A 20,000-nucleotide genomic window follows, 5' to 3' on the forward strand; every position below is an offset into this window, starting at 1 on the left:
TTCCAGAATTATTCACATGGCAGTCTTTATATACGCCACTTAGCCAGTGTCTGATATTGGCAAAAGTCAATTTATCCAGTTTTTATGCGTTGTTGTGGCCGAGAGGTTAAGGCGATGGACTAGAAATCCATTGGGGTCTCCCCGCGCAGGTTCGAGTCCTGCCAGCAACGAAGTTGACTGTAGAGCTTTCTGGTCCCACCGCAGAGTCATTTTTTGATATTCATACCTTAACGTGTGCAGTCCCACTTTGAAACTCCAAATTCACAAGGATTTTTATTTAAAGTGATGCATTCAGTCTTCCCAAGTTAGCTTTTTGCCAGTCATAGTAGGTTTTCCCTTGTATTCACTTCAAGAATTATTCACATGGCAGTCTTTGTATAAGCCACTTAGCCGGTGTCTGATATTAGCAAAATTCCATTTATTTTTAGTTTTTATGTGTTGTTGTGGCCGAGAGGTTAAGGCGATGGACTAGAAATCCATTGGGGTCTCCCCGCGCAGGTTCGAGTCCTGCCAGCAACGAAGTTGACTGTAGAGCTTTCTGGTCCCACCGCAGAGTCATTTTTTGATATTCATACCTTAACGTGTGCAGTCCCACTTTGAAACTCCAAATTCACAAGGATTTTTATTTAAAGTGATGCATTCAGTCTTCCCAAGTTAGCTTTTTGCCAGTCATAGTAGGTTTTCCCTTGGAAACGTCTCCATTCATTGTTTTTTTCTCACACTTCTTCCTTTATATACGCGAAAACAAAGTCATTTTTGGCAGTTGTGCAGGGGATGTAGCTCAGTGGTAGAGCGCATGCTTAGCATGTATGAGGTCCTGGGTTCAATCCCCGGCATCTCCATTAGATATTATGCGCAAATTTAAAAGGTTTTCAGGTAAGTCGTGGGGAAATGTCATGATAAGAGGAGCCATCAAATATACCGTCCAACAAGGGAAAAAAGCACCAACGGTAATTTACCAAGTAAAAACCACACCCTTACCTTATTATGTGTGTTCCAGAATTATTCACACGGCAGTCTTTATATAAGCCACTTAGCCAGTGTCTGATATTAGCAAAATTCAATTTATTTTTAGTTTTTATGTGTTGTTGTGGCCGAGAGGTTAAGGCGATGGACTAGAAATCCATTGGGGTCTCCCCGCGCAGGTTCGAGTCCTGCCAGCAACGAAGTTGACTGTAGAGCTTTCTGGTCCCACCGCAGAGTCATTTTTTGATATTCATACCTTAACGTGTGCAGTCCCACTTTGAAACTCCAAATTCACAAGGATTTTTATTTAAAGTGATGCATTCAGTCTTCCCAAGTTAGCTTTTTGCCAGTCATAGTAGGTTTTCCCTTGGAAACGTCTCCATTCATTGTTTTTTTCTCACACTTCTTCCTTTATATACGAAAAAACAAAGTAATTTTTGGAATTTGTGCAGGGGATGTAGCTCAGTGGTAGAGCGCATGCTTAGCATGTATGAGGTCCTGGGTTCAATCCCCGGCATCTCCATTAGATATTATGCGCAAATTTAAAAGGTTTTCAGGTAAGTCGTGGGGAAATGTCATGATAAGAGGAGCCATCAAATATACCGTCCAACAAGGGAAAAAAGCACCAACGGTAATTTACCTAGTAAAAACCAAACCCTTACCTTATTATGTGTGTTCCAGAATTATTCACATGGCAGTCTTTATATACGCCACTTCCAGAATTATTCACATGGCAGTCTTTGTATAAGCCACTTAGCCAGTGTCTGATATTAGCAAAATTCAATTTATTTTTAGTTTTTATGTGTTGTTGTGGCCGAGAGGTTAAGGAGATGGACTAGAAATCCATTGGGGTCTCCCCGCGCAGGTTCGAGTCCTGCCAGCAACGAAGTTGACTGTAGAGCTTTCTGGTCCCACCGCAGAGTCATTTTTTCATATTCATACCTTAACGTGTGCAGTCCCACTTTGAAACTCCAAATTCACAAGGATTTTTATTTAAAGTGATGCATTCAGTCTTCCCAAGTTAGCTTTTCTTAGGTTTTCTTAGTTAGGTTTTCCCTTGGAAACGTCTCCATTCATTGTTTTTTACTCACACTTCTTCCTTTATATACGCGAAAACAAAGTAATTTTTGGCAGTTGTGCAGGGGATGTAGCTCAGTGGTAGAGCGCATGCTTTGCATGTATGAGGTCCTGGGTTCAATCCCCAGCATCTCCATTAGATATTATGCGCAAATTTAATAAGTGTTTCAGGTAAGTCGTGGGGAAATGTCATGATAAGAGGAGCCATCAAATATACCGTCCAACAAGGGAAAAAAGCACCAACGGTAATTTACCAAGTAAAAACCACACCCTTACCTTATTATGTGTGTTCCAGAATTATTCACACGGCAGTCTTTATATAAGCCACTTAGCCAGTGTCTGATATTAGCAAAATTCAATTTATTTTTAGTTTTTATGTGTTGTTGTGGCCGAGAGGTTAAGGCGATGGACTAGAAATCCATTGGGGTCTCCCCGCGCAGGTTCGAGTCCTGCCAGCAACGAAGTTGACTGTAGAGCTTTCTGGTCCCACCGCAGAGTCATTTTTTGATATTCATACCTTAACGTGTGCAGTCCCACTTTGAAACTCCAAATTCACAAGGATTTTTATTTAAAGTGATGCATTCAGTCTTCCCAAGTTAGCTTTTTGCCAGTCATAGTAGGTTTTCCCTTGGAAACGTCTCCATTCATTGTTTTTTTCTCACACTTCTTCCTTTATATACGCGAAAACAAAGTCATTTTTGGCAGTTGTGCAGGGGATGTAGCTCAGTGGTAGAGCGCATGCTTAGCATGTATGAGGTCCTGGGTTCAATCCCCGGCATCTCCATTAGATATTATGCGCAAATTTAAAAGGTTTTCAGGTAAGTCGTGGGGAAATGTCATGATAAGAGGAGCCATCAAATATACCGTCCAACAAGGGAAAAAAGCACCAACGGTAATTTACCAAGTAAAAACCACACCCTTACCTTATTATGTGTGTTCCAGAATTATTCACACGGCAGTCTTTATATAAGCCACTTAGCCAGTGTCTGATATTAGCAAAATTCAATTTATTTTTAGTTTTTATGTGTTGTTGTGGCCGAGAGGTTAAGGCGATGGACTAGAAATCCATTGGGGTCTCCCCGCGCAGGTTCGAGTCCTGCCAGCAACGAAGTTGACTGTAGAGCTTTCTGGTCCCACCGCAGAGTCATTTTTTGATATTCATACCTTAACGTGTGCAGTCCCACTTTGAAACTCCAAATTCACAAGGATTTTTATTTAAAGTGATGCATTCAGTCTTCCCAAGTTAGCTTTTTGCCAGTCATAGTAGGTTTTCCCTTGGAAACGTCTCCATTCATTGTTTTTTTCTCACACTTCTTCCTTTATATACGAAAAAACAAAGTCATTTTTGGAATTTGTGCAGGGGATGTAGCTCAGTGGTAGAGCGCATGCTTAGCATGTATGAGGTCCTGGGTTCAATCCCCGGCATCTCCATTAGATATTATGCGCAAATTTAAAAGGTTTTCAGGTAAGTCGTGGGGAAATGTCATGATAAGAGGAGCCATCAAATATACCGTCCAACAAGGGAAAAAAGCACCAACGGTAATTTACCAAGTAAAAACCACACCCTTACCTTATTATGTGTGTTCCAGAATTATTCACACGGCAGTCTTTATATAAGCCACTTAGCCAGTGTCTGATATTAGCAAAATTCAATTTATTTTTAGTTTTTATGTGTTGTTGTGGCCGAGAGGTTAAGGCGATGGACTAGAAATCCATTGGGGTCTCCCCGCGCAGGTTCGAGTCCTGCCAGCAACGAAGTTGACTGTAGAGCTTTCTGGTCCCACCGCAGAGTCATTTTTTGATATTCATACCTTAACGTGTGCAGTCCCACTTTGAAACTCCAAATTCACAAGGATTTTTATTTAAAGTGATGCATTCAGTCTTCCCAAGTTAGCTTTTTGCCAGTCATAGTAGGTTTTCCCTTGGAAACGTCTCCATTCATTGTTTTTTTCTCACACTTCTTCCTTTATATACGAAAAAACAAAGTAATTTTTGGAATTTGTGCAGGGGATGTAGCTCAGTGGTAGAGCGCATGCTTAGCATGTATGAGGTCCTGGGTTCAATCCCCGGCATCTCCATTAGATATTATGCGCAAATTTAAAAGGTTTTCAGGTAAGTCGTGGGGAAATGTCATGATAAGAGGAGCCATCAAATATACCGTCCAACAAGGGAAAAAAGCACCAACGGTAATTTACCTAGTAAAAACCAAACCCTTACCTTATTATGTGTGTTCCAGAATTATTCACATGGCAGTCTTTATATACGCCACTTCCAGAATTATTCACATGGCAGTCTTTGTATAAGCCACTTAGCCAGTGTCTGATATTAGCAAAATTCAATTTATTTTTAGTTTTTATGTGTTGTTGTGGCCGAGAGGTTAAGGAGATGGACTAGAAATCCATTGGGGTCTCCCCGCGCAGGTTCGAGTCCTGCCAGCAACGAAGTTGACTGTAGAGCTTTCTGGTCCCACCGCAGAGTCATTTTTTCATATTCATACCTTAACGTGTGCAGTCCCACTTTGAAACTCCAAATTCACAAGGATTTTTATTTAAAGTGATGCATTCAGTCTTCCCAAGTTAGCTTTTCTTAGGTTTTCTTAGTTAGGTTTTCCCTTGGAAACGTCTCCATTCATTGTTTTTTACTCACACTTCTTCCTTTATATACGCGAAAACAAAGTAATTTTTGGCAGTTGTGCAGGGGATGTAGCTCAGTGGTAGAGCGCATGCTTTGCATGTATGAGGTCCTGGGTTCAATCCCCAGCATCTCCATTAGATATTATGCGCAAATTTAATAAGTGTTTCAGGTAAGTCGTGGGGAAATGTCATGATAAGAGGAGCCATCAAATATACCGTCCAACAAGGGAAAAAAGCACCAACGGTAATTTACCAAGTAAAAACCACACCCTTACCTTATTATGTGTGTTCCAGAATTATTCACACGGCAGTCTTTATATAAGCCACTTAGCCAGTGTCTGATATTAGCAAAATTCAATTTATTTTTAGTTTTTATGTGTTGTTGTGGCCGAGAGGTTAAGGCGATGGACTAGAAATCCATTGGGGTCTCCCCGCGCAGGTTCGAGTCCTGCCAGCAACGAAGTTGACTGTAGAGCTTTCTGGTCCCACCGCAGAGTCATTTTTTGATATTCATACCTTAACGTGTGCAGTCCCACTTTGAAACTCCAAATTCACAAGGATTTTTATTTAAAGTGATGCATTCAGTCTTCCCAAGTTAGCTTTTTGCCAGTCATAGTAGGTTTTCCCTTGGAAACGTCTCCATTCATTGTTTTTTTCTCACACTTCTTCCTTTATATACGCGAAAACAAAGTCATTTTTGGCAGTTGTGCAGGGGATGTAGCTCAGTGGTAGAGCGCATGCTTAGCATGTATGAGGTCCTGGGTTCAATCCCCGGCATCTCCATTAGATATTATGCGCAAATTTAAAAGGTTTTCAGGTAAGTCGTGGGGAAATGTCATGATAAGAGGAGCCATCAAATATACCGTCCAACAAGGGAAAAAAGCACCAACGGTAATTTACCAAGTAAAAACCACACCCTTACCTTATTATGTGTGTTCCAGAATTATTCACACGGCAGTCTTTATATAAGCCACTTAGCCAGTGTCTGATATTAGCTAAATTCAATTTATTTTTAGTTTTTATGTGTTGTTGTGGCCGAGAGGTTAAGGCGATGGACTAGAAATCCATTGGGGTCTCCCCGCGCAGGTTCGAGTCCTGCCAGCAACGAAGTTGACTGTAGAGCTTTCTGGTCCCACCGCAGAGTCATTTTTTGATATTCATACCTTAACGTGTGCAGTCCCACTTTGAAACTCCAAATTCACAAGGATTTTTATTTAAAGTGATGCATTCAGTCTTCCCAAGTTAGCTTTTTGCCAGTCATAGTAGGTTTTCCCTTGGAAACGTCTCCATTCATTGTTTTTTTCTCACACTTCTTCCTTTATATACGAAAAAACAAAGTAATTTTTGGAATTTGTGCAGGGGATGTAGCTCAGTGGTAGAGCGCATGCTTAGCATGTATGAGGTCCTGGGTTCAATCCCCGGCATCTCCATTAGATATTATGCGCAAATTTAAAAGGTTTTCAGGTAAGTCGTGGGGAAATGTCATGATAAGAGGAGCCATCAAATATACCGTCCAACAAGGGAAAAAAGCACCAACGGTAATTTACCTAGTAAAAACCAAACCCTTACCTTATTATGTGTGTTCCAGAATTATTCACATGGCAGTCTTTATATACGCCACTTCCAGAATTATTCACATGGCAGTCTTTGTATAAGCCACTTAGCCAGTGTCTGATATTAGCAAAATTCAATTTATTTTTAGTTTTTATGTGTTGTTGTGGCCGAGAGGTTAAGGAGATGGACTAGAAATCCATTGGGGTCTCCCCGCGCAGGTTCGAGTCCTGCCAGCAACGAAGTTGACTGTAGAGCTTTCTGGTCCCACCGCAGAGTCATTTTTTCATATTCATACCTTAACGTGTGCAGTCCCACTTTGAAACTCCAAATTCACAAGGATTTTTATTTAAAGTGATGCATTCAGTCTTCCCAAGTTAGCTTTTCTTAGGTTTTCTTAGTTAGGTTTTCCCTTGGAAACGTCTCCATTCATTGTTTTTTACTCACACTTCTTCCTTTATATACGCGAAAACAAAGTAATTTTTGGCAGTTGTGCAGGGGATGTAGCTCAGTGGTAGAGCGCATGCTTTGCATGTATGAGGTCCTGGGTTTAATCCCCAGCATCTCCATTAGATATTATGCGCAAATTTAATAAGTGTTTCAGGTAAGTCGTGGGGAAATGTCATGATAAGAGGAGCCATCAAATATACCGTCCAACAAGGAAAAAAAGCACCAACGGTAATTTACCAAGTAAAAACCACACCCTTACCTTATTATGTGTGTTCCAGAATTATTCACATGGCAGTCTTTATATACGCCACTTAGCCAGTGTCTGATATTGGCAAAAGTCAATTTATCCAGTTTTTATGCGTTGTTGTGGCCGAGAGGTTAAGGCGATGGACTAGAAATCCATTGGGGTCTCCCCGCGCAGGTTCGAGTCCTGCCAGCAACGAAGTTGACTGTAGAGCTTTCTGGTCCCACCGCAGAGTCATTTTTTGATATTCATACCTTAACGTGTGCAGTCCCACTTTGAAACTCCAAATTCACAAGGATTTTTATTTAAAGTGATGCATTCAGTCTTCCCAAGTTAGCTTTTTGCCAGTCATAGTAGGTTTTCCCTTGTATTCACTTCAAGAATTATTCACATGGCAGTCTTTGTATAAGCCACTTAGCCGGTGTCTGATATTAGCAAAATTCCATTTATTTTTAGTTTTTATGTGTTGTTGTGGCCGAGAGGTTAAGGCGATGGACTAGAAATCCATTGGGGTCTCCCCGCGCAGGTTCGAGTCCTGCCAGCAACGAAGTTGACTGTAGAGCTTTCTGGTCCCACCGCAGAGTCATTTTTTGATATTCATACCTTAACGTGTGCAGTCCCACTTTGAAACTCCAAATTCACAAGGATTTTTATTTAAAGTGATGCATTCAGTCTTCCCAAGTTAGCTTTTCTTAGGTTTTCTTAGTTAGGTTTTCCCTTGGAAACGTCTCCATTCATTGTTTTTTACTCACACTTCTTCCTTTATATACGCGAAAACAAAGTAATTTTTGGCAGTTGTGCAGGGGATGTAGCTCAGTGGTAGAGCGCATGCTTTGCATGTATGAGGTCCTGGGTTCAATCCCCAGCATCTCCATTAGATATTATGCGCAAATTTAATAAGTGTTTCAGGTAAGTCGTGGGGAAATGTCATGATAAGAGGAGCCATCAAATATACCGTCCAACAAGGAAAAAAAGCACCAACGGTAATTTACCAAGTAAAAACCACACCCTTACCTTATTATGTGTGTTCCAGAATTATTCACATGGCAGTCTTTATATACGCCACTTAGCCAGTGTCTGATATTGGCAAAAGTCAATTTATCCAGTTTTTATGCGTTGTTGTGGCCGAGAGGTTAAGGCGATGGACTAGAAATCCATTGGGGTCTCCCCGCGCAGGTTCGAGTCCTGCCAGCAACGAAGTTGACTGTAGAGCTTTCTGGTCCCACCGCAGAGTCATTTTTTGATATTCATACCTTAACGTGTGCAGTCCCACTTTGAAACTCCAAATTCACAAGGATTTTTATTTAAAGTGATGCATTCAGTCTTCCCAAGTTAGCTTTTTGCCAGTCATAGTAGGTTTTCCCTTGTATTCACTTCAAGAATTATTCACATGGCAGTCTTTGTATAAGCCACTTAGCCGGTGTCTGATATTATCAAAATTCCATTTATTTTTAGTTTTTATGTGTTGTTGTGGCCGAGAGGTTAAGGCGATGGACTAGAAATCCATTGGGGTCTCCCCGCGCAGGCTCGATTCCTGCCAGCAACGAAGTTGACTGTAGAGCTTTCTGGTCCCACCGCAGAGTCATTTTTTGATATTCATACCTTAACGTGTGCAGTCCCACTTTGAAACTCCAAATTCACAAGGATTTTTATTTAAAGTGATGCATTCAGTCTTCCCAAGTTAGCTTTTTGCCAGTCATAGTAGGTTTTCCCTTGGAAACGTCTCCATTCATTGTTTTTTTCTCACACTTCTTCCTTTATATACGCGAAAACAAAGTCATTTTTGGCAGTTGTGCAGGGGATGTAGCTCAGTGGTAGAGCGCATGCTTAGCATGTATGAGGTCCTGGGTTCAATCCCCGGCATCTCCATTAGATATTATGCGCAAATTTAAAAGGTTTTCAGGTAAGTCGTGGGGAAATGTCATGATAAGAGGAGCCATCAAATATACCGTCCAACAAGGGAAAAAAGCACCAACGGTAATTTACCAAGTAAAAACCACACCCTTACCTTATTATGTGTGTTCCAGAATTATTCACACGGCAGTCTTTATATAAGCCACTTAGCCAGTGTCTGATATTAGCAAAATTCAATTTATTTTTAGTTTTTATGTGTTGTTGTGGCCGAGAGGTTAAGGCGATGGACTAGAAATCCATTGGGGTCTCCCCGCGCAGGTTCGAGTCCTGCCAGCAACGAAGTTGACTGTAGAGCTTTCTGGTCCCACCGCAGAGTCATTTTTTGATATTCATACCTTAACGTGTGCAGTCCCACTTTGAAACTCCAAATTCACAAGGATTTTTATTTAAAGTGATGCATTCAGTCTTCCCAAGTTAGCTTTTTGCCAGTCATAGTAGGTTTTCCCTTGGAAACGTCTCCATTCATTGTTTTTTTCTCACACTTCTTCCTTTATATACGAAAAAACAAAGTAATTTTTGGAATTTGTGCAGGGGATGTAGCTCAGTGGTAGAGCGCATGCTTAGCATGTATGAGGTCCTGGGTTCAATCCCCGGCATCTCCATTAGATATTATGCGCAAATTTAAAAGGTTTTCAGGTAAGTCGTGGGGAAATGTCATGATAAGAGGAGCCATCAAATATACCGTCCAACAAGGGAAAAAAGCACCAACGGTAATTTACCTAGTAAAAACCAAACCCTTACCTTATTATGTGTGTTCCAGAATTATTCACATGGCAGTCTTTATATACGCCACTTCCAGAATTATTCACATGGCAGTCTTTGTATAAGCCACTTAGCCAGTGTCTGATATTAGCAAAATTCAATTTATTTTTAGTTTTTATGTGTTGTTGTGGCCGAGAGGTTAAGGAGATGGACTAGAAATCCATTGGGGTCTCCCCGCGCAGGTTCGAGTCCTGCCAGCAACGAAGTTGACTGTAGAGCTTTCTGGTCCCACCGCAGAGTCATTTTTTCATATTCATACCTTAACGTGTGCAGTCCCACTTTGAAACTCCAAATTCACAAGGATTTTTATTTAAAGTGATGCATTCAGTCTTCCCAAGTTAGCTTTTCTTAGGTTTTCTTAGTTAGGTTTTCCCTTGGAAACGTCTCCATTCATTGTTTTTTACTCACACTTCTTCCTTTATATACGCGAAAACAAAGTAATTTTTGGCAGTTGTGCAGGGGATGTAGCTCAGTGGTAGAGCGCATGCTTTGCATGTATGAGGTCCTGGGTTCAATCCCCAGCATCTCCATTAGATATTATGCGCAAATTTAATAAGTGTTTCAGGTAAGTCGTGGGGAAATGTCATGATAAGAGGAGCCATCAAATATACCGTCCAACAAGGAAAAAAAGCACCAACGGTAATTTACCAAGTAAAAACCACACCCTTACCTTATTATGTGTGTTCCAGAATTATTCACATGGCAGTCTTTATATACGCCACTTAGCCAGTGTCTGATATTGGCAAAAGTCAATTTATCCAGTTTTTATGCGTTGTTGTGGCCGAGAGGTTAAGGCGATGGACTAGAAATCCATTGGGGTCTCCCCGCGCAGGTTCGAGTCCTGCCAGCAACGAAGTTGACTGTAGAGCTTTCTGGTCCCACCGCAGAGTCATTTTTTGATATTCATACCTTAACGTGTGCAGTCCCACTTTGAAACTCCAAATTCACAAGGATTTTTATTTAAAGTGATGCATTCAGTCTTCCCAAGTTAGCTTTTTGCCAGTCATAGTAGGTTTTCCCTTGGAAACGTCTCCATTCATTGTTTTTTTCTCACACTTCTTCCTTTATATACGCGAAAACAAAGTCATTTTTGGCAGTTGTGCAGGGGATGTAGCTCAGTGGTAGAGCGCATGCTTAGCATGTATGAGGTCCTGGGTTCAATCCCCGGCATCTCCATTAGATATTATGCGCAAATTTAAAAGGTTTTCAGGTAAGTCGTGGGGAAATGTCATGATAAGAGGAGCCATCAAATATACCGTCCAACAAGGGAAAAAAGCACCAACGGTAATTTACCAAGTAAAAACCACACCCTTACCTTATTATGTGTGTTCCAGAATTATTCACACGGCAGTCTTTATATAAGCCACTTAGCCAGTGTCTGATATTAGCAAAATTCAATTTATTTTTAGTTTTTATGTGTTGTTGTGGCCGAGAGGTTAAGGCGATGGACTAGAAATCCATTGGGGTCTCCCCGCGCAGGTTCGAGTCCTGCCAGCAACGAAGTTGACTGTAGAGCTTTCTGGTCCCACCGCAGAGTCATTTTTTGATATTCATACCTTAACGTGTGCAGTCCCACTTTGAAACTCCAAATTCACAAGGATTTTTATTTAAAGTGATGCATTCAGTCTTCCCAAGTTAGCTTTTTGCCAGTCATAGTAGGTTTTCCCTTGGAAACGTCTCCATTCATTGTTTTTTTCTCACACTTCTTCCTTTATATACGCGAAAACAAAGTCATTTTTGGCAGTTGTGCAGGGGATGTAGCTCAGTGGTAGAGCGCATGCTTAGCATGTATGAGGTCCTGGGTTCAATCCCCGGCATCTCCATTAGATATTATGCGCAAATTTAAAAGGTTTTCAGGTAAGTCGTGGGGAAATGTCATGATAAGAGGAGCCATCAAATATACCGTCCAACAAGGGAAAAAAGCACCAACGGTAATTTACCAAGTAAAAACCACACCCTTACCTTATTATGTGTGTTCCAGAATTATTCACACGGCAGTCTTTATATAAGCCACTTAGCCAGTGTCTGATATTAGCAAAATTCAATTTATTTTTAGTTTTTATGTGTTGTTGTGGCCGAGAGGTTAAGGCGATGGACTAGAAATCCATTGGGGTCTCCCCGCGCAGGTTCGAGTCCTGCCAGCAACGAAGTTGACTGTAGAGCTTTCTGGTCCCACCGCAGAGTCATTTTTTGATATTCATACCTTAACGTGTGCAGTCCCACTTTGAAACTCCAAATTCACAAGGATTTTTATTTAAAGTGATGCATTCAGTCTTCCCAAGTTAGCTTTTTGCCAGTCATAGTAGGTTTTCCCTTGGAAACGTCTCCATTCATTGTTTTTTTCTCACACTTCTTCCTTTATATACGAAAAAACAAAGTAATTTTTGGAATTTGTGCAGGGGATGTAGCTCAGTGGTAGAGCGCATGCTTAGCATGTATGAGGTCCTGGGTTCAATCCCCGGCATCTCCATTAGATATTATGCGCAAATTTAAAAGGTTTTCAGGTAAGTCGTGGGGAAATGTCATGATAAGAGGAGCCATCAAATATACCGTCCAACAAGGGAAAAAAGCACCAACGGTAATTTACCTAGTAAAAACCAAACCCTTACCTTATTATGTGTGTTCCAGAATTATTCACATGGCAGTCTTTATATACGCCACTTCCAGAATTATTCACATGGCAGTCTTTGTATAAGCCACTTAGCCAGTGTCTGATATTAGCAAAATTCAATTTATTTTTAGTTTTTATGTGTTGTTGTGGCCGAGAGGTTAAGGAGATGGACTAGAAATCCATTGGGGTCTCCCCGCGCAGGTTCGAGTCCTGCCAGCAACGAAGTTGACTGTAGAGCTTTCTGGTCCCACCGCAGAGTCATTTTTTCATATTCATACCTTAACGTGTGCAGTCCCACTTTGAAACTCCAAATTCACAAGGATTTTTATTTAAAGTGATGCATTCAGTCTTCCCAAGTTAGCTTTTCTTAGGTTTTCTTAGTTAGGTTTTCCCTTGGAAACGTCTCCATTCATTGTTTTTTACTCACACTTCTTCCTTTATATACGCGAAAACAAAGTAATTTTTGGCAGTTGTGCAGGGGATGTAGCTCAGTGGTAGAGCGCATGCTTTGCATGTATGAGGTCCTGGGTTCAATCCCCAGCATCTCCATTAGATATTATGCGCAAATTTAATAAGTGTTTCAGGTAAGTCGTGGGGAAATGTCATGATAAGAGGAGCCATCAAATATACCGTCCAACAAGGGAAAAAAGCACCAACGGTAATTTACCAAGTAAAAACCACACCCTTACCTTATTATGTGTGTTCCAGAATTATTCACACGGCAGTCTTTATATAAGCCACTTAGCCAGTGTCTGATATTAGCAAAATTCAATTTATTTTTAGTTTTTATGTGTTGTTGTGGCCGAGAGGTTAAGGCGATGGACTAGAAATCCATTGGGGTCTCCCCGCGCAGGTTCGAGTCCTGCCAGCAACGAAGTTGACTGTAGAGCTTTCTGGTCCCACCGCAGAGTCATTTTTTGATATTCATACCTTAACGTGTGCAGTCCCACTTTGAAACTCCAAATTCACAAGGATTTTTATTTAAAGTGATGCATTCAGTCTTCCCAAGTTAGCTTTTTGCCAGTCATAGTAGGTTTTCCCTTGGAAACGTCTCCATTCATTGTTTTTTTCTCACACTTCTTCCTTTATATACGCGAAAACAAAGTCATTTTTGGCAGTTGTGCAGGGGATGTAGCTCAGTGGTAGAGCGCATGCTTAGCATGTATGAGGTCCTGGGTTCAATCCCCGGCATCTCCATTAGATATTATGCGCAAATTTAAAAGGTTTTCAGGTAAGTCGTGGGGAAATGTCATGATAAGAGGAGCCATCAAATATACCGTCCAACAAGGGAAAAAAGCACCAACGGTAATTTACCTAGTAAAAACCAAACCCTTACCTTATTATGTGTGTTCCAGAATTATTCACATGGCAGTCTTTATATACGCCACTTCCAGAATTATTCACATGGCAGTCTTTGTATAAGCCACTTAGCCAGTGTCTGATATTAGCAAAATTCAATTTATTTTTAGTTTTTATGTGTTGTTGTGGCCGAGAGGTTAAGGAGATGGACTAGAAATCCATTGGGGTCTCCCCGCGCAGGTTCGAGTCCTGCCAGCAACGAAGTTGACTGTAGAGCTTTCTGGTCCCACCGCAGAGTCATTTTTTCATATTCATACCTTAACGTGTGCAGTCCCACTTTGAAACTCCAAATTCACAAGGATTTTTATTTAAAGTGATGCATTCAGTCTTCCCAAGTTAGCTTTTCTTAGGTTTTCTTAGTTAGGTTTTCCCTTGGAAACGTCTCCATTCATTGTTTTTTACTCACACTTCTTCCTTTATATACGCGAAAACAAAGTAATTTTTGGCAGTTGTGCAGGGGATGTAGCTCAGTGGTAGAGCGCATGCTTTGCATGTATGAGGTCCTGGGTTCAATCCCCAGCATCTCCATTAGATATTATGCGCAAATTTAATAAGTGTTTCAGGTAAGTCGTGGGGAAATGTCATGATAAGAGGAGCCATCAAATATACCGTCCAACAAGGAAAAAAAGCACCAACGGTAATTTACCAAGTAAAAACCACACCCTTACCTTATTATGTGTGTTCCAGAATTATTCACATGGCAGTCTTTATATACGCCACTTAGCCAGTGTCTGATATTGGCAAAAGTCAATTTATCCAGTTTTTATGCGTTGTTGTGGCCGAGAGGTTAAGGCGATGGACTAGAAATCCATTGGGGTCTCCCCGCGCAGGTTCGAGTCCTGCCAGCAACGAAGTTGACTGTAGAGCTTTCTGGTCCCACCGCAGAGTCATTTTTTGATATTCATACCTTAACGTGTGCAGTCCCACTTTGAAACTCCAAATTCACAAGGATTTTTATTTAAAGTGATGCATTCAGTCTTCCCAAGTTAGCTTTTTGCCAGTCATAGTAGGTTTTCCCTTGTATTCACTTCAAGAATTATTCACATGGCAGTCTTTGTATAAGCCACTTAGCCGGTGTCTGATATTAGCAAAATTCCATTTATTTTTAGTTTTTATGTGTTGTTGTGGCCGAGAGGTTAAGGCGATGGACTAGAAATCCATTGGGGTCTCCCCGCGCAGGTTCGAGTCCTGCCAGCAACGAAGTTGACTGTAGAGCTTTCTGGTCCCACCGCAGAGTCATTTTTTGATATTCATACCTTAACGTGTGCAGTCCCACTTTGAAACTCCAAATTCACAAGGATTTTTATTTAAAGTGATGCATTCAGTCTTCCCAAGTTAGCTTTTCTTAGGTTTTCTTAGTTAGGTTTTCCCTTGGAAACGTCTCCATTCATTGTTTTTTACTCACACTTCTTCCTTTATATACGCGAAAACAAAGTAATTTTTGGCAGTTGTGCAGGGGATGTAGCTCAGTGGTAGAGCGCATGCTTTGCATGTATGAGGTCCTGGGTTCAATCCCCAGCATCTCCATTAGATATTATGCGCAAATTTAATAAGTGTTTCAGGTAAGTCGTGGGGAAATGTCATGATAAGAGGAGCCATCAAATATACCGTCCAACAAGGAAAAAAAGCACCAACGGTAATTTACCAAGTAAAAACCACACCCTTACCTTATTATGTGTGTTCCAGAATTATTCACATGGCAGTCTTTATATACGCCACTTAGCCAGTGTCTGATATTGGCAAAAGTCAATTTATCCAGTTTTTATGCGTTGTTGTGGCCGAGAGGTTAAGGCGATGGACTAGAAATCCATTGGGGTCTCCCCGCGCAGGTTCGAGTCCTGCCAGCAACGAAGTTGACTGTAGAGCTTTCTGGTCCCACCGCAGAGTCATTTTTTGATATTCATACCTTAACGTGTGCAGTCCCACTTTGAAACTCCAAATTCACAAGGATTTTTATTTAAAGTGATGCATTCAGTCTTCCCAAGTTAGCTTTTTGCCAGTCATAGTAGGTTTTCCCTTGTATTCACTTCAAGAATTATTCACATGGCAGTCTTTGTATAAGCCACTTAGCCGGTGTCTGATATTATCAAAATTCCATTTATTTTTAGTTTTTATGTGTTGTTGTGGCCGAGAGGTTAAGGCGATGGACTAGAAATCCATTGGGGTCTCCCCGCGCAGGTTCGAGTCCTGCCAGCAACGAAGTTGACTGTAGAGCTTTCTGGTCCCACCGCAGAGTCATTTTTTGATATTCATACCTTAACGTGTGCAGTCCCACTTTGAAACTCCAAATTCACAAGGATTTTTATTTAAAGTGATGCATTCAGTCTTCCCAAGTTAGCTTTTCTTAGGTTTTCTTAGTTAGGTTTTCCCTTGGAAACGTCTCCATTCATTGTTTTTTACTCACACTTCTTCCTTTATATACGCAAAAACAAAGTAATCTTTGGAATTTGTGCAGGGGATGTAGCTCAGTGGTAGAGCGCATGCTTAGCATGTATGAGGTCCTGGGTTCAATCCCCAGCATCTCCATTAGATATTATGCGCAAATTTAAAAGGTTTTCAGGTAAGTCGTGGGGAAATGTCATGATAAGAGGAGCCATCAAATATACCGTCCAACAAGGGAAAAAAGCACCAACGGTAATTTACCAAGTAAAAACCACACCCTTACCTTATTATGTGTGTTCCAGAATTATTCACACGGCAGTCTTTATATAAGCCACTTAGCCAGTGTCTGATGTTAGCAAAATTCAATTTATTTTTAGTTTTTATGTGTTGTTGTGGCCGAGAGGTTAAGGCGATGGACTAGAAATCCATTGGGGTCTCCCCGCGCAGGTTCGAGTCCTGCCAGCAACGAAGTTGACTGTAGAGCTTTCTGGTCCCACCGCAGAGTCATTTTTTGATATTCATACCTTAACGTGTGCAGTCCCACTTTGAAACTCCAAATTCACAAGGATTTTTATTTAAAGTGATGCATTCAGTCTTCCCAAGTTAGCTTTTTGCCAGTCATAGTAGGTTTTCCCTTGGAAACGTCTCCATTCATTGTTTTTTTCTCACACTTCTTCCTTTATATACGCGAAAACAAAGTCATTTTTGGCAGTTGTGCAGGGGATGTAGCTCAGTGGTAGAGCGCATGCTTAGCATGTATGAGGTCCTGGGTTCAATCCCCGGCATCTCCATTAGATATTATGCGCAAATTTAAAAGGTTTTCAGGTAAGTCGTGGGGAAATGTCATGATAAGAGGAGCCATCAAATATACCGTCCAACAAGGGAAAAAAGCACCAACGGTAATTTACCAAGTAAAAACCACACCCTTACCTTATTATGTGTGTTCCAGAATTATTCACACGGCAGTCTTTATATAAGCCACTTAGCCAGTGTCTGATATTAGCAAAATTCAATTTATTTTTAGTTTTTATGTGTTGTTGTGGCCGAGAGGTTAAGGCGATGGACTAGAAATCCATTGGGGTCTCCCCGCGCAGGTTCGAGTCCTGCCAGCAACGAAGTTGACTGTAGAGCTTTCTGGTCCCACCGCAGAGTCATTTTTTGATATTCATACCTTAACGTGTGCAGTCCCACTTTGAAACTCCAAATTCACAAGGATTTTTATTTAAAGTGATGCATTCAGTCTTCCCAAGTTAGCTTTTTGCCAGTCATAGTAGGTTTTCCCTTGGAAACGTCTCCATTCATTGTTTTTTTCTCACACTTCTTCCTTTATATACGAAAAAACAAAGTAATTTTTGGAATTTGTGCAGGGGATGTAGCTCAGTGGTAGAGCGCATGCTTAGCATGTATGAGGTCCTGGGTTCAATCCCCGGCATCTCCATTAGATATTATGCGCAAATTTAAAAGGTTTTCAGGTAAGTCGTGGGGAAATGTCATGATAAGAGGAGCCATCAAATATACCGTCCAACAAGGGAAAAAAGCACCAACGGTAATTTACCTAGTAAAAACCAAACCCTTACCTTATTATGTGTGTTCCAGAATTATTCACATGGCAGTCTTTATATACGCCACTTCCAGAATTATTCACATGGCAGTCTTTGTATAAGCCACTTAGCCAGTGTCTGATATTAGCAAAATTCAATTTATTTTTAGTTTTTATGTGTTGTTGTGGCCGAGAGGTTAAGGAGATGGACTAGAAATCCATTGGGGTCTCCCCGCGCAGGTTCGAGTCCTGCCAGCAACGAAGTTGACTGTAGAGCTTTCTGGTCCCACCGCAGAGTCATTTTTTCATATTCATACCTTAACGTGTGCAGTCCCACTTTGAAACTCCAAATTCACAAGGATTTTTATTTAAAGTGATGCATTCAGTCTTCCCAAGTTAGCTTTTCTTAGGTTTTCTTAGTTAGGTTTTCCCTTGGAAACGTCTCCATTCATTGTTTTTTACTCACACTTCTTCCTTTATATACGCGAAAACAAAGTAATTTTTGGCAGTTGTGCAGGGGATGTAGCTCAGTGGTAGAGCGCATGCTTTGCATGTATGAGGTCCTGGGTTCAATCCCCAGCATCTCCATTAGATATTATGCGCAAATTTAATAAGTGTTTCAGGTAAGTCGTGGGGAAATGTCATGATAAGAGGAGCCATCAAATATACCGTCCAACAAGGGAAAAAAGCACCAACGGTAATTTACCAAGTAAAAACCACACCCTTACCTTATTATGTGTGTTCCAGAATTATTCACACGGCAGTCTTTATATAAGCCACTTAGCCAGTGTCTGATATTAGCAAAATTCAATTTATTTTTAGTTTTTATGTGTTGTTGTGGCCGAGAGGTTAAGGCGATGGACTAGAAATCCATTGGGGTCTCCCCGCGCAGGTTCGAGTCCTGCCAGCAACGAAGTTGACTGTAGAGCTTTCTGGTCCCACCGCAGAGTCATTTTTTGATATTCATACCTTAACGTGTGCAGTCCCACTTTGAAACTCCAAATTCACAAGGATTTTTATTTAAAGTGATGCATTCAGTCTTCCCAAGTTAGCTTTTTGCCAGTCATAGTAGGTTTTCCCTTGGAAACGTCTCCATTCATTGTTTTTTTCTCACACTTCTTCCTTTATATACGCGAAAACAAAGTAATTTTTGGAATTTGTGCAGGGGATGTAGCTCAGTGGTAGAGCGCATGCTTAGCATGTATGAGGTCCTGGGTTCAATCCCCGGCATCTCCATTAGATATTATGCGCAAATTTAAAAGGTTTTCAGGTAAGTCGTGGGGAAATGTCATGATAAGAGGAGCCATCAAATATACCGTCCAACAAGGGAAAAAAGCACCAACGGTAATTTACCAAGTAAAAACCAAACCCTTACCTTATTATGTGTGTTCCAGAATTATTCACATGGCAGTCTTTATATACGCCACTTCCAGAATTATTCACATGGCAGTCTTTGTATAAGCCACTTAGCCAGTGTCTGATATTAGCAAAATTCAATTTATTTTTAGTTTTTATGTGTTGTTGTGGCCGAGAGGTTAAGGAGATGGACTAGAAATCCATTGGGGTCTCCCCGCGCAGGTTCGAGTCCTGCCAGCAACGAAGTTGACTGTAGAGCTTTCTGGTCCCACCGCAGAGTCATTTTTTCATATTCATACCTTAACGTGTGCAGTCCCACTTTGAAACTCCAAATTCACAAGGATTTTTATTTAAAGTGATGCATTCAGTCTTCCCAAGTTAGCTTTTCTTAGGTTTTCTTAGTTAGGTTTTCCCTTGGAAACGTCTCCATTCATTGTTTTTTACTCACACTTCTTCCTTTATATACGCGAAAACAAAGTAATTTTTGGCAGTTGTGCAGGGGATGTAGCTCAGTGGTAGAGCGCATGCTTTGCATGTATGAGGTCCTGGGTTCAATCCCCAGCATCTCCATTAGATATTATGCGCAAATTTAATAAGTGTTTCAGGTAAGTCGTGGGGAAATGTCATGATAAGAGGAGCCATCAAATATACCGTCCAACAAGGAAAAAAAGCACCAACGGTAATTTACCAAGTAAAAACCACACCCTTACCTTATTATGTGTGTTCCAGAATTATTCACATGGCAGTCTTTATATACGCCACTTAGCCAGTGTCTGATATTGGCAAAAGTCAATTTATCCAGTTTTTATGCGTTGTTGTGGCCGAGAGGTTAAGGCGATGGACTAGAAATCCATTGGGGTCTCCCCGCGCAGGTTCGAGTCCTGCCAGCAACGAAGTTGACTGTAGAGCTTTCTGGTCCCACCGCAGAGTCATTTTTTGATATTCATACCTTAACGTGTGCAGTCCCACTTTGAAACTCCAAATTCACAAGGATTTTTATTTAAAGTGATGCATTCAGTCTTCCCAAGTTAGCTTTTTGCCAGTCATAGTAGGTTTTCCCTTGTATTCACTTCAAGAATTATTCACATGGCAGTCTTTGTATAAGCCACTTAGCCGGTGTCTGATATTAGCAAAATTCCATTTATTTTTAGTTTT

The 20,000-nt window shown here is 41.0% G+C and overlaps 51 non-coding genes across 51 annotated transcripts; all 51 read left to right on the top strand.

Moving 5' to 3' along the window:
• The first annotated feature begins 88 nt into the window (after nucleotides 1-88).
• On the top strand, nucleotides 89-170 carry trnas-aga (transfer RNA serine (anticodon AGA)). The gene has a single exon. It is a non-coding gene; the product is annotated as a tRNA-Ser (tRNA).
• Nucleotides 171-437: 267 nt separating this feature from the next.
• On the top strand, nucleotides 438-519 carry trnas-aga (transfer RNA serine (anticodon AGA)). The gene has a single exon. It is a non-coding gene; the product is annotated as a tRNA-Ser (tRNA).
• A 251-nt stretch (nucleotides 520-770) lies between these two features.
• Nucleotides 771-842, top strand: trnaa-agc (transfer RNA alanine (anticodon AGC)). Its single transcript has one exon. It is a non-coding gene; the product is annotated as a tRNA-Ala (tRNA).
• A 242-nt stretch (nucleotides 843-1,084) lies between these two features.
• Nucleotides 1,085-1,166, top strand: trnas-aga (transfer RNA serine (anticodon AGA)). Its single transcript has one exon. It is a non-coding gene; the product is annotated as a tRNA-Ser (tRNA).
• Nucleotides 1,167-1,417: 251 nt separating this feature from the next.
• trnaa-agc (transfer RNA alanine (anticodon AGC)) lies at nucleotides 1,418-1,489 on the top strand. The gene has a single exon. It is a non-coding gene; the product is annotated as a tRNA-Ala (tRNA).
• A 618-nt stretch (nucleotides 1,490-2,107) lies between these two features.
• Nucleotides 2,108-2,179, top strand: trnaa-ugc (transfer RNA alanine (anticodon UGC)). The gene has a single exon. It is a non-coding gene; the product is annotated as a tRNA-Ala (tRNA).
• Nucleotides 2,180-2,422: 243 nt separating this feature from the next.
• trnas-aga (transfer RNA serine (anticodon AGA)) lies at nucleotides 2,423-2,504 on the top strand. The gene has a single exon. It is a non-coding gene; the product is annotated as a tRNA-Ser (tRNA).
• Nucleotides 2,505-2,755: 251 nt separating this feature from the next.
• trnaa-agc (transfer RNA alanine (anticodon AGC)) lies at nucleotides 2,756-2,827 on the top strand. The gene has a single exon. It is a non-coding gene; the product is annotated as a tRNA-Ala (tRNA).
• Nucleotides 2,828-3,069: 242 nt separating this feature from the next.
• On the top strand, nucleotides 3,070-3,151 carry trnas-aga (transfer RNA serine (anticodon AGA)). The gene has a single exon. It is a non-coding gene; the product is annotated as a tRNA-Ser (tRNA).
• A 251-nt stretch (nucleotides 3,152-3,402) lies between these two features.
• trnaa-agc (transfer RNA alanine (anticodon AGC)) lies at nucleotides 3,403-3,474 on the top strand. The gene has a single exon. It is a non-coding gene; the product is annotated as a tRNA-Ala (tRNA).
• A 242-nt stretch (nucleotides 3,475-3,716) lies between these two features.
• On the top strand, nucleotides 3,717-3,798 carry trnas-aga (transfer RNA serine (anticodon AGA)). Its single transcript has one exon. It is a non-coding gene; the product is annotated as a tRNA-Ser (tRNA).
• Nucleotides 3,799-4,049: 251 nt separating this feature from the next.
• trnaa-agc (transfer RNA alanine (anticodon AGC)) lies at nucleotides 4,050-4,121 on the top strand. Its single transcript has one exon. It is a non-coding gene; the product is annotated as a tRNA-Ala (tRNA).
• Nucleotides 4,122-4,739: 618 nt separating this feature from the next.
• trnaa-ugc (transfer RNA alanine (anticodon UGC)) lies at nucleotides 4,740-4,811 on the top strand. The gene has a single exon. It is a non-coding gene; the product is annotated as a tRNA-Ala (tRNA).
• A 243-nt stretch (nucleotides 4,812-5,054) lies between these two features.
• On the top strand, nucleotides 5,055-5,136 carry trnas-aga (transfer RNA serine (anticodon AGA)). Its single transcript has one exon. It is a non-coding gene; the product is annotated as a tRNA-Ser (tRNA).
• Nucleotides 5,137-5,387: 251 nt separating this feature from the next.
• trnaa-agc (transfer RNA alanine (anticodon AGC)) lies at nucleotides 5,388-5,459 on the top strand. The gene has a single exon. It is a non-coding gene; the product is annotated as a tRNA-Ala (tRNA).
• Nucleotides 5,460-5,701: 242 nt separating this feature from the next.
• Nucleotides 5,702-5,783, top strand: trnas-aga (transfer RNA serine (anticodon AGA)). The gene has a single exon. It is a non-coding gene; the product is annotated as a tRNA-Ser (tRNA).
• Nucleotides 5,784-6,034: 251 nt separating this feature from the next.
• On the top strand, nucleotides 6,035-6,106 carry trnaa-agc (transfer RNA alanine (anticodon AGC)). The gene has a single exon. It is a non-coding gene; the product is annotated as a tRNA-Ala (tRNA).
• Nucleotides 6,107-6,724: 618 nt separating this feature from the next.
• On the top strand, nucleotides 6,725-6,796 carry trnaa-ugc (transfer RNA alanine (anticodon UGC)). The gene has a single exon. It is a non-coding gene; the product is annotated as a tRNA-Ala (tRNA).
• Nucleotides 6,797-7,037: 241 nt separating this feature from the next.
• Nucleotides 7,038-7,119, top strand: trnas-aga (transfer RNA serine (anticodon AGA)). Its single transcript has one exon. It is a non-coding gene; the product is annotated as a tRNA-Ser (tRNA).
• A 267-nt stretch (nucleotides 7,120-7,386) lies between these two features.
• trnas-aga (transfer RNA serine (anticodon AGA)) lies at nucleotides 7,387-7,468 on the top strand. Its single transcript has one exon. It is a non-coding gene; the product is annotated as a tRNA-Ser (tRNA).
• A 255-nt stretch (nucleotides 7,469-7,723) lies between these two features.
• trnaa-ugc (transfer RNA alanine (anticodon UGC)) lies at nucleotides 7,724-7,795 on the top strand. Its single transcript has one exon. It is a non-coding gene; the product is annotated as a tRNA-Ala (tRNA).
• Nucleotides 7,796-8,036: 241 nt separating this feature from the next.
• trnas-aga (transfer RNA serine (anticodon AGA)) lies at nucleotides 8,037-8,118 on the top strand. Its single transcript has one exon. It is a non-coding gene; the product is annotated as a tRNA-Ser (tRNA).
• A 600-nt stretch (nucleotides 8,119-8,718) lies between these two features.
• Nucleotides 8,719-8,790, top strand: trnaa-agc (transfer RNA alanine (anticodon AGC)). Its single transcript has one exon. It is a non-coding gene; the product is annotated as a tRNA-Ala (tRNA).
• Nucleotides 8,791-9,032: 242 nt separating this feature from the next.
• On the top strand, nucleotides 9,033-9,114 carry trnas-aga (transfer RNA serine (anticodon AGA)). The gene has a single exon. It is a non-coding gene; the product is annotated as a tRNA-Ser (tRNA).
• A 251-nt stretch (nucleotides 9,115-9,365) lies between these two features.
• trnaa-agc (transfer RNA alanine (anticodon AGC)) lies at nucleotides 9,366-9,437 on the top strand. Its single transcript has one exon. It is a non-coding gene; the product is annotated as a tRNA-Ala (tRNA).
• Nucleotides 9,438-10,055: 618 nt separating this feature from the next.
• Nucleotides 10,056-10,127, top strand: trnaa-ugc (transfer RNA alanine (anticodon UGC)). Its single transcript has one exon. It is a non-coding gene; the product is annotated as a tRNA-Ala (tRNA).
• Nucleotides 10,128-10,368: 241 nt separating this feature from the next.
• trnas-aga (transfer RNA serine (anticodon AGA)) lies at nucleotides 10,369-10,450 on the top strand. The gene has a single exon. It is a non-coding gene; the product is annotated as a tRNA-Ser (tRNA).
• Nucleotides 10,451-10,701: 251 nt separating this feature from the next.
• trnaa-agc (transfer RNA alanine (anticodon AGC)) lies at nucleotides 10,702-10,773 on the top strand. The gene has a single exon. It is a non-coding gene; the product is annotated as a tRNA-Ala (tRNA).
• A 242-nt stretch (nucleotides 10,774-11,015) lies between these two features.
• Nucleotides 11,016-11,097, top strand: trnas-aga (transfer RNA serine (anticodon AGA)). Its single transcript has one exon. It is a non-coding gene; the product is annotated as a tRNA-Ser (tRNA).
• A 251-nt stretch (nucleotides 11,098-11,348) lies between these two features.
• trnaa-agc (transfer RNA alanine (anticodon AGC)) lies at nucleotides 11,349-11,420 on the top strand. The gene has a single exon. It is a non-coding gene; the product is annotated as a tRNA-Ala (tRNA).
• Nucleotides 11,421-11,662: 242 nt separating this feature from the next.
• trnas-aga (transfer RNA serine (anticodon AGA)) lies at nucleotides 11,663-11,744 on the top strand. The gene has a single exon. It is a non-coding gene; the product is annotated as a tRNA-Ser (tRNA).
• A 251-nt stretch (nucleotides 11,745-11,995) lies between these two features.
• Nucleotides 11,996-12,067, top strand: trnaa-agc (transfer RNA alanine (anticodon AGC)). Its single transcript has one exon. It is a non-coding gene; the product is annotated as a tRNA-Ala (tRNA).
• Nucleotides 12,068-12,685: 618 nt separating this feature from the next.
• trnaa-ugc (transfer RNA alanine (anticodon UGC)) lies at nucleotides 12,686-12,757 on the top strand. Its single transcript has one exon. It is a non-coding gene; the product is annotated as a tRNA-Ala (tRNA).
• A 243-nt stretch (nucleotides 12,758-13,000) lies between these two features.
• trnas-aga (transfer RNA serine (anticodon AGA)) lies at nucleotides 13,001-13,082 on the top strand. Its single transcript has one exon. It is a non-coding gene; the product is annotated as a tRNA-Ser (tRNA).
• A 251-nt stretch (nucleotides 13,083-13,333) lies between these two features.
• On the top strand, nucleotides 13,334-13,405 carry trnaa-agc (transfer RNA alanine (anticodon AGC)). Its single transcript has one exon. It is a non-coding gene; the product is annotated as a tRNA-Ala (tRNA).
• Nucleotides 13,406-14,023: 618 nt separating this feature from the next.
• Nucleotides 14,024-14,095, top strand: trnaa-ugc (transfer RNA alanine (anticodon UGC)). Its single transcript has one exon. It is a non-coding gene; the product is annotated as a tRNA-Ala (tRNA).
• Nucleotides 14,096-14,336: 241 nt separating this feature from the next.
• Nucleotides 14,337-14,418, top strand: trnas-aga (transfer RNA serine (anticodon AGA)). Its single transcript has one exon. It is a non-coding gene; the product is annotated as a tRNA-Ser (tRNA).
• Nucleotides 14,419-14,685: 267 nt separating this feature from the next.
• On the top strand, nucleotides 14,686-14,767 carry trnas-aga (transfer RNA serine (anticodon AGA)). The gene has a single exon. It is a non-coding gene; the product is annotated as a tRNA-Ser (tRNA).
• Nucleotides 14,768-15,022: 255 nt separating this feature from the next.
• Nucleotides 15,023-15,094, top strand: trnaa-ugc (transfer RNA alanine (anticodon UGC)). Its single transcript has one exon. It is a non-coding gene; the product is annotated as a tRNA-Ala (tRNA).
• Nucleotides 15,095-15,335: 241 nt separating this feature from the next.
• trnas-aga (transfer RNA serine (anticodon AGA)) lies at nucleotides 15,336-15,417 on the top strand. The gene has a single exon. It is a non-coding gene; the product is annotated as a tRNA-Ser (tRNA).
• A 267-nt stretch (nucleotides 15,418-15,684) lies between these two features.
• Nucleotides 15,685-15,766, top strand: trnas-aga (transfer RNA serine (anticodon AGA)). Its single transcript has one exon. It is a non-coding gene; the product is annotated as a tRNA-Ser (tRNA).
• Nucleotides 15,767-16,021: 255 nt separating this feature from the next.
• Nucleotides 16,022-16,093, top strand: trnaa-agc (transfer RNA alanine (anticodon AGC)). The gene has a single exon. It is a non-coding gene; the product is annotated as a tRNA-Ala (tRNA).
• Nucleotides 16,094-16,335: 242 nt separating this feature from the next.
• Nucleotides 16,336-16,417, top strand: trnas-aga (transfer RNA serine (anticodon AGA)). The gene has a single exon. It is a non-coding gene; the product is annotated as a tRNA-Ser (tRNA).
• Nucleotides 16,418-16,668: 251 nt separating this feature from the next.
• On the top strand, nucleotides 16,669-16,740 carry trnaa-agc (transfer RNA alanine (anticodon AGC)). Its single transcript has one exon. It is a non-coding gene; the product is annotated as a tRNA-Ala (tRNA).
• Nucleotides 16,741-16,982: 242 nt separating this feature from the next.
• Nucleotides 16,983-17,064, top strand: trnas-aga (transfer RNA serine (anticodon AGA)). Its single transcript has one exon. It is a non-coding gene; the product is annotated as a tRNA-Ser (tRNA).
• A 251-nt stretch (nucleotides 17,065-17,315) lies between these two features.
• On the top strand, nucleotides 17,316-17,387 carry trnaa-agc (transfer RNA alanine (anticodon AGC)). Its single transcript has one exon. It is a non-coding gene; the product is annotated as a tRNA-Ala (tRNA).
• Nucleotides 17,388-18,005: 618 nt separating this feature from the next.
• trnaa-ugc (transfer RNA alanine (anticodon UGC)) lies at nucleotides 18,006-18,077 on the top strand. Its single transcript has one exon. It is a non-coding gene; the product is annotated as a tRNA-Ala (tRNA).
• Nucleotides 18,078-18,320: 243 nt separating this feature from the next.
• Nucleotides 18,321-18,402, top strand: trnas-aga (transfer RNA serine (anticodon AGA)). The gene has a single exon. It is a non-coding gene; the product is annotated as a tRNA-Ser (tRNA).
• Nucleotides 18,403-18,653: 251 nt separating this feature from the next.
• trnaa-agc (transfer RNA alanine (anticodon AGC)) lies at nucleotides 18,654-18,725 on the top strand. The gene has a single exon. It is a non-coding gene; the product is annotated as a tRNA-Ala (tRNA).
• A 618-nt stretch (nucleotides 18,726-19,343) lies between these two features.
• On the top strand, nucleotides 19,344-19,415 carry trnaa-ugc (transfer RNA alanine (anticodon UGC)). Its single transcript has one exon. It is a non-coding gene; the product is annotated as a tRNA-Ala (tRNA).
• Nucleotides 19,416-19,656: 241 nt separating this feature from the next.
• On the top strand, nucleotides 19,657-19,738 carry trnas-aga (transfer RNA serine (anticodon AGA)). The gene has a single exon. It is a non-coding gene; the product is annotated as a tRNA-Ser (tRNA).
• The last annotated feature ends 262 nt before the right edge of the window (nucleotides 19,739-20,000 follow it).

Source organism: Gasterosteus aculeatus, chromosome 5 (genome assembly GCF_964276395.1).
Source record: "Gasterosteus aculeatus chromosome 5, fGasAcu3.hap1.1, whole genome shotgun sequence".
Classification (NCBI taxonomy): Eukaryota; Metazoa; Chordata; class Actinopteri; order Perciformes; family Gasterosteidae; genus Gasterosteus; species Gasterosteus aculeatus.